At 39.9% G+C, this 7,917-nt stretch overlaps 1 non-coding gene across 1 annotated transcript; it reads left to right on the top strand.

The window, feature by feature from the left end:
- Nucleotides 1-230: 230 nt before the first annotated feature.
- LOC112788341 (small nucleolar RNA R71) lies at nt 231-338 on the top strand. Its single transcript, XR_003195709.1, has one exon. It is a non-coding gene; the product is annotated as a small nucleolar RNA R71 (small nucleolar RNA).
- The last annotated feature ends 7,579 nt before the right edge of the window (nt 339-7,917 follow it).

The following is a 7,917-nucleotide window of genomic DNA, read 5'->3' on the forward strand; positions in this document are numbered from 1 at the left end:
ATGGAATCTCTATGGTCTCTGTGTGAGCCTCAGATTCCCATGGTTTCTCATAAGAGAATTCCATGGAAGCTAGTGTACATGAATTGGTTATTTGCAACCATCTCAATGAGTTCCTGAGCTTCTGTAGGCGTCTTCTTCAGATGAAGAGATCCTCCAGCAGAGCTGTCCAATGACATCTTGGACTGTTCAGACAGACCATCATAGAAGATACCTATGATGCTCCATTCAGAAAGCATGTCAGAAGGACACCTTCTGATCAATTGCTTGTATCTTTCCCAAGCTTCATAGAGGGATTCTCCTTCCTTCTGTCTGAAGGTTTGGACTTCCACTCTAAGCTTGCTCAATTTTTGAGGTGGAAAGAACTTTGCCAAGAAGGCATTGACTAGCTTTTCCCAAGAGTTCAGGCTTTCTTTGGGTTGTGAATCTCACCATGTCCTAGGTCTGTCTCTTACAGCAAAAGGGAAGAGCATAAGTCTGTAGACCTCAGGATCAAAACCCCATTGGTCTTGACAGTGTCACAAATTTGCAAGAATTCAGTTAATAACTGATGAGGATCTTCCAATGAAAGTCCATAAAACTTGCAATTCTGTTGCATTAGAGAAACTAATTGAGGCTTAAGCTCAAAGTTGTTTGCTCCAATGTCAGGGATTGAGATGCTTCTCCCATAGAAGTCGGGAGTAGGTGCAGTAAAGTCACCAAGCACCTTCCTTCCATTGTTGGCATTGTTGTTGTTTTCGGTTGCCATGGCTTCTTCCTCCTTGAACAGCTCTGTTAGGCCCTCTAGAGAGAGTTGTGCCTTAGCTTCTCTTAGCTTTCTCTTCAAGGTCCTTTCAGGTTCAGGATCAGCTTTAACAAGGATGCCTTTGTCCTTGCTCCTGCTCATATGAAAGAGAAGAGAACAAGAAAGTATGGAATCCTCTATGTTACAGTATAGAGATTCCTTGAAGTGTTAGAGGAAAAGAAGAATAGAAGGAGAAGGTAGAAAGGAAAGAATTCGAACTTATCAAGAGGGATAGAGTTCGAATTGTTGATAGTGGAGGAGTGTTAGTCCTTAAATAGAAGGATGTGAGAAGAGGGGAAGAATTTTCGAAATTAAAGTAAAAGATTTTGAAATAATTAAAAGAAATTTTGAAAATTTGATTGATGATTTTTGAAAACTAAAATTGGGAAAGAAATTAAGTGATTTTGAAAAAGATTTTGAAATTAGAAATTAAAAAGATATGATTGAAACTTAATTTTGAAAAAGATGTGATTGAAAAAATATGATTGAGAAGATATGATTGATAATAAAATTTAAAAGAAGAAAGTTTTAACATTAAAGTTGATTACTTGACTAACAACAAATTAGAAGATATGATTCTAGAATTAAAACTTTTGATCCTTTCTTAATAGGCAAGTAATAACTTGAAAATTTTGAATTAAATTTCTAATTGTAGCAAGGATTTTCAAAAAAAATAAAAAAATGGAAAGAAATTGATTTTTAAGAGATATGATTGAAAAGATATGATTTGAAAAAGATTTGATTTTGAAAAATTATGAAGATTTGAAAAAAATTTGAATTAAAAACAAAATCTTCCCTCTAGTGTCATCCTGGCGTTAAACGCCCAGAATGGTATCCATTCTGGCGTTTAACGCCCAAAATGCTACCTTTTTACCCTGGCTGGCGTTTAAACGCCAGTTTTCCTTCTTCACTGGGCGTTTTGAACGCCCAGCTTTTTCTGTTTAATTCCTCTGTTGAATGTTCTGAATCTTCAATTCTCTGTATTATTGACTTGAAAAGACACAATTTTGAACATATTTTTGAATTTTTAATGATGAAAAACAATAAAGAATGCAACTAAGATCAAATAAACAATGCATGCAAGACACCAAACTTAAAAATTGACACTAAGATACATAAAATATTTTTGATTTTTATGATTTTATAAATTTTTTTTTTGTGATTTTTTCGAAAATTGAGTGAAAAAAAAATAAAGAGATTCAAAACTTTTAATAAGAATTCCAAGAATCATGCAATGTTAGTCTAAAGCTTCAGTCTAAAAAGATTAGACATGGTTAGCCAAGCTTCAGCAGGATATTACATTCAGCAGCTAAAGTGATGAGAATCAATCAGCTTTTGTGATGATAAGAACATCACCTTGAAACTCTAGAATTCATTCTTAAAAATTCTGAAGAATAAAAAGATAAGTACCTAATCTAAGCAACAAGATGAACCGTCAGTTCTCCAAACTCGAACAATCCCCGGCAACGGCGCCAAAAACTTGGTGCACAAAATTGTGATCATCAATAATGGCACCAAAGACTTTGAGCTCTCAAACGTGAATCACACTTTGTCACAATTCCGCACAACTAACCAGTAAGTGCACTGGGTCGTCCAAGTAATACCTTACGTGAGTAAGGGTCGATCCCACAGAGACTGTCGGCTTGAAGCAAGCTATGGTCATCTTGTAAATCTCAGTCAGGCAGATTCAAATGGTTATGAAGGATTGATAATTAAAGATAAATAAAACATAAAATAAAGATAGAGATAGAGATACTTATCTAATTCATTGGTAGGAATTTCAGATAAGCGTATGAAGATGCTTTGTTCCTCCTAAACCTCTGCTTTCCTAATGCCTTCTTCCAATCATTCACACTCCTTTCCATGGCAAGCTTTATGTTGGGCATCACCGTTGTCAATGGATACTTCCCATCCTCTCAGTGAAAATGTTCTACGCACGCTGTTACCGCACGGCTAATCATCTGTCGGTTCTCGATCATGTTGGAAAAGGATCCATTGATCTTTTTGCTTCTGTCACACACCCAACACTCGCGAGTTTGAAGCTCGTCACAGTCATCCCTTCCCAGATCCTACTCAGAATACCACAAACAAGGTTTAGATGTTCCAGATCTCAGGAATGGCCGCTAGTAATTCTAGCCTATACCACGAAGGTTCTATTCTTAGATTAGAAACCCAAGAGATACACATTCAAGCTTGTTTGCATGTAGAATGGAAGTGGTTGTCAGGCATGCATTCATAGGTGAGAATGGTGATGAGTGTCACATAATCATCACATTCATCATGTTCTTGGGTGCGAATGAATATCTTGGAGAAGAAATAGACTTTAGTTGAATAGAAAAACAATAGTACTTTGCATTAATTCATGAAGGACAGCAGAGCTCCACACCTTAATCTATGGTGTGTAGAAACTCCACCGTTGAAAATACATAAGAACAAAAGGGTCTAGGCATGGCCGTGAGGCCAGCCCCCAAACGTGAAAAGGTCTATCAAAATCTGATCAAGTGTATCAAAGTCTTTAAAATACAATAGCAAAAAGTATTATTTATAGAAAACTAGTAGCCTAGTGTTACAGAAATAGGTAATTAATGCAGAAATCTTCTTCCGGGCCCACTTGGTGTGTGCTTGGGCTGAGCATTGAAGTTTTCATGTGTAGAGACTTTTCTTGGAGTTAAACGCCAGCTTTTGTGCCTGTTTGGGCGTTTAACTCCAGCTTTTGTGCCAGTTCTGGCGTTTTGACGCCAGAATTCTTAAGCTGACTTGGAACGCCGATTTGGGCCATCAAATCTTGGGCAAAGTATGGACTATTATATATTTCTACAAAGCCTAGGATGTCCCCTTTTTCAACGCAAGTGAGAGCGCGCCAATTGGTTTTCTGTAGCTTCAGAAAATCCACTTCGAGTACAGGGAGGTCAGAATCCAACAGCATCTGCAGTCCTTTTTCAGCCTTTGAATCAGATTTTTGCTCTGGTCCCACAATTAAAGCCAGAAAATACCTGAAGTTACAGAAAAACACACAAACTCATAGTAAAGTCTAGAAATGTGATTTTTATTTAAAACTAATAAAAACATAATAAAAGCTAACTAAAATGTACTAAAAACATACTAAATCAACATGATCCCACTAATTTACCAATCTCTGTGGATACGATCCCACTCCACTGTGGGTTATTACTTGACGATAATTTTGGTGCGCTTGCCAAAAGAATGGATTCATCAATTTTTGTATGGGGAGTGAATTCCGGTCATCACAAACCCAGCCAAATGCCAAGCCATAATCAACACGAAAAGCCCGACCTGGGTCAAGGCGGTACAACAGCTGAATGGAAGACTAGCAGCCCTGTCTAAGTTCCTAGTTGGATCGGCCCTGATATCTCTACCTTTCTATGCAACCCTAAGGAAAGGAAAGAGGTTCGAATGAACCCAAGAATGAGAACAAGCCTTCCAAAACTTTAAAACATTCTTAGGGCAACACCCTATCCTGACCCGCTCTCAACAAGGAGAAGAACTGATACTATACCTCGCCGTTGGAAGTCGAGCGATAGCATCAGCGCTAGTCAGAGAAGACGATAACAGACAACAGCCCATCTACTTTATCAGAAAGGCTTTACAAGGGGCTGAACTAAACTACCAAAAGATAGAAAAGTTCGCCTACGCCACCATACTTACTTCCCAGCAGCTTCGACCATACTTTCAAGCCCACACCATCAGAATACGGATGATAAACCATTATTTTATGGTTTATATTGTGTTTAATTGTGTGGTTTTATCATGATCCTTACCCACTTATTCATTAAATTAGCATGAAATTATAATTCCTTCCTGAATTTATAACATGTTTGAAAACTGCTTCCTAGAGACTTTAATTATGTATTTTTAATTCTCTTTTATTCCATTCGATGCCGTGATCTATGTGTTGAGTGTTTCAGACTTTATAGGGCATGAATGAGTTGGAGATTGGAAAGGAAGCTAGCAAAAATGGAAGGAACACAAGAATTTGAGGAGATAACCAGCGAGAAGTGACGCGGTCGCATGGCCACGCGACCGCGCGAAGGAGAGCAAATCGCAGTGACGTGGCCGCATGTCTCACGCGGCCGCGCGGATTGGAAAAGCTCAAGCAACACGGTAGCATGGATGATGCGAACGCGTGGCAAGGAAAAGCGCGAATAACGCGTCCGCATGGATGATGCGATCGCGTGACATGTGCGATCTGCATAATCTGTAGAATTCGCTGGGGGCAATTTTGGACCTTATTTCGACCCAGTTTTTGGCCCAGAACAGCAGACTAGAGCCAGAGAATATGCAGAAACAAAACACAACATTCATTCTACACAGTTTTGAGTTTTAGATCTAGTTTTACTCCTTCAGGTTTTTCTCTCTAGGTTTAAGAATTTTAATTTTTCAATTGGTCTTAGCATTGGAACATTGAGAAGAGTTATTTCCTCATCAAGACTTCGTCATTCTAGTTCGTTCTCTTAACTTGGTTTTATTCTTCCATGTTCTTTGCTTTGTTCAATTTTGTCATTTGAATACTTTCGTGATTATTTAATACAAGGATTATTTCTTCCATTTTAATTTATTTTCCATTCCAATAATAATGTCTTCTTTTAATTCCCTTTCATGTGTTATGGATTTATTATTTACAATGAGTGAGTAGTTCCCTCACTTGATGGGGAGTTGATTGAAAGGAACTCTTGAGTTGGAAGGATTGAAAGAAAATTTGTAATTGGGTTAACTGTTGGATTGTTATCTAATCACTAACACCAATCCCTTTGAACTAAGTGGGTTGCAACTCGTGAACAGAACTAGCATTCCAACTTGTTTGACTTTTCTTTACCCAGTAAAGGATAACTAAACAGGACAACCATTAATTATAAATTAATCTTGAAATCATCTCATCAATAATAGAGATTCCAACTAATCAACTCCCAGTCAAGGCTTTTATTCATATTATTTGAATTTTCTCAATTTAATTTTCCACCTACTTAACTCAACTTTTTGGAACATCTGATTAATAAAATTTCACACTTTTCTGCAACTCGTTGGGAGATGACCTGAGACTTAAATTCCCAGTAATTTTTAATTTAAACTCTCTGTGACATATTTCTAAATTGATAGGCAGATTTTCGGTGAGTTAAGAACTATACTTGCAACGTAACTATTTTAATAATTTTTAATTCACCAACTTCTGTGCCTCATCAATGGACCAACCAACCAACCCATGAAGGGTATCCTACAGAAAACTGACTTGGCTGGAAGAATCCTACGGTGGGCAGTCAAGCTATCCAAATTCGACCTCAAGTACAAAGCCCAGACGACAATCAGGTCCTAGTACTTCGCCGACTTTATTGCAGAATACACCGACACCCCAGGAACCCCATTAATTAGAACCTCTATGTTGACGGCTCATCAAATAAAGTGGGAGTGGGGCGGACGTTATCCTGGAGAACGACCAAGGGACTCAACTCGAACTCTCCTTAAGGTTCGAGTTCCCCGCCTCAAATAATCAAGGCGAGTATGAAGTCCTACTGGCTGGTTTAAAGCTAGCCAAGGAAGTTGGAGCCCAAAATCTTACCATCATCAGCGATTCACAAGTAGTCACCTTACAAATAGAAAGAAGTTATCAGGCATAAGATCCCACCATGAAAAAATACCTAGACAAAACCAAAAAAATACTCGGGAAATTCATGGGATATAAGATCCGACACATACCTCAGGAACCAAATGCCCGTGCCGACGCACTTTCAAAACTAGCCAGCACCAAACCAGGGGGCAATAATAGGAGCCTCATCCAAGAAACCCTAAAAAAGCCGTCAACCTCAGAGGAAGAGAAGGTCCGAAACATATCAGACCAGAACTAAGGATGGATGACCCCCATAATCAAATAACTTAAGTCCGAAACACTCCCCACAGATAAAAAGGAGGCAAAAAGGCTTATACGAGAGGCGCAATATTACACCATAGCGCACGACATCCTATACAAAAGAGGGATCTCAACACCCCTCCTAAAATGCATCCCGACTTCCGCTACAAAGGAAGTCCTGGAAGAAGTCCACAGAGGCATGTGTGGCAATCACCTTGGGGCACGAGCTCTATCCAAAAAGGTGCTCCGAGCCGGCTTCTACTGGCCGACCTTACAGAAGGAGGCCGCCGAATTCATCAAGACGTGCCCTCCATACCAGAAGCACACTAATTTTCACGCTGCCCCACCAGAAGAACTTTTCTGCGTCACCTCCCCTTGGCCATTCGCAAAGTGGGGGCTCGACCTGCTCGGACCGTTCCCCCAGGGATCAGGGCAAGTTAAATTCCTCCCTGTAGGAATAGACTACTTCACAAGGTCATAATGGCCGCATTGAAATTCCATCTACAAGATGCAAAAGGAGCCTGGGCTGAAGAGCTCGCACAAGTCCTATGGGCATACTAGACGACGTCGCACTCCACCACGGGGGAATCACCTTTCTGACTTGCTTACGGAGTGGAGGCAATGATCTCCGTAGAAATAGACAAAAGATCCACTAGGGTGATCTTCTACAACAATGACACCAACTCTTAAGCACAAAGGGAAGAACTCGACTTACTTCCAGAAGTCCGGAAAAGAGCTCGGATCCAAGAGGAAACCTCGAAGCATCAAATGGCCTCAAGGTACAATCGTAAGGTAATCCAACGAAGCTTCGCTACCAATGACCTCATCCTAATCCGAAATGACATCGGAATAGGTTGGTCAGGAGAAGGAAAGCTGGCAGCCAATTGGAAAGGCCCGTACCGGATTGCAGAAGTACTAGGAAAGGGTTACTACAAGGTAGCCGACCTTGAAGGGCGGGAGCTCCCAAGGTCATGGCACACTTGTAACCTAAGAAGGTACTATAGCTAGAAAAAGGCCTTGGGCCAAGGTGCACTCTTTTTTCCACCAAAGTGTTTTTTAATGAGGCCCCAGGCCAAGACCTAAAGGCTGCCCGACTAGCAGGGTAAGCCCTCATAGGTACATACTCTTTTTTATATTTTGTCTTCACATTTTACTACTTAATAGAAATAAAGATTTCCTAAAAACGTTTCCTACCAAGTGCATTAATTTACGCTAGAAATAACGAAAAATTCATCGCCCGACCAAGAAAGATCGGCAAGGTGAAGCGACAAAGCCC

This window comes from Arachis hypogaea, chromosome 20 (genome assembly GCF_003086295.3).
Source record: "Arachis hypogaea cultivar Tifrunner chromosome 20, arahy.Tifrunner.gnm2.J5K5, whole genome shotgun sequence".
Taxonomy (NCBI): domain Eukaryota; kingdom Viridiplantae; phylum Streptophyta; class Magnoliopsida; order Fabales; family Fabaceae; genus Arachis; species Arachis hypogaea.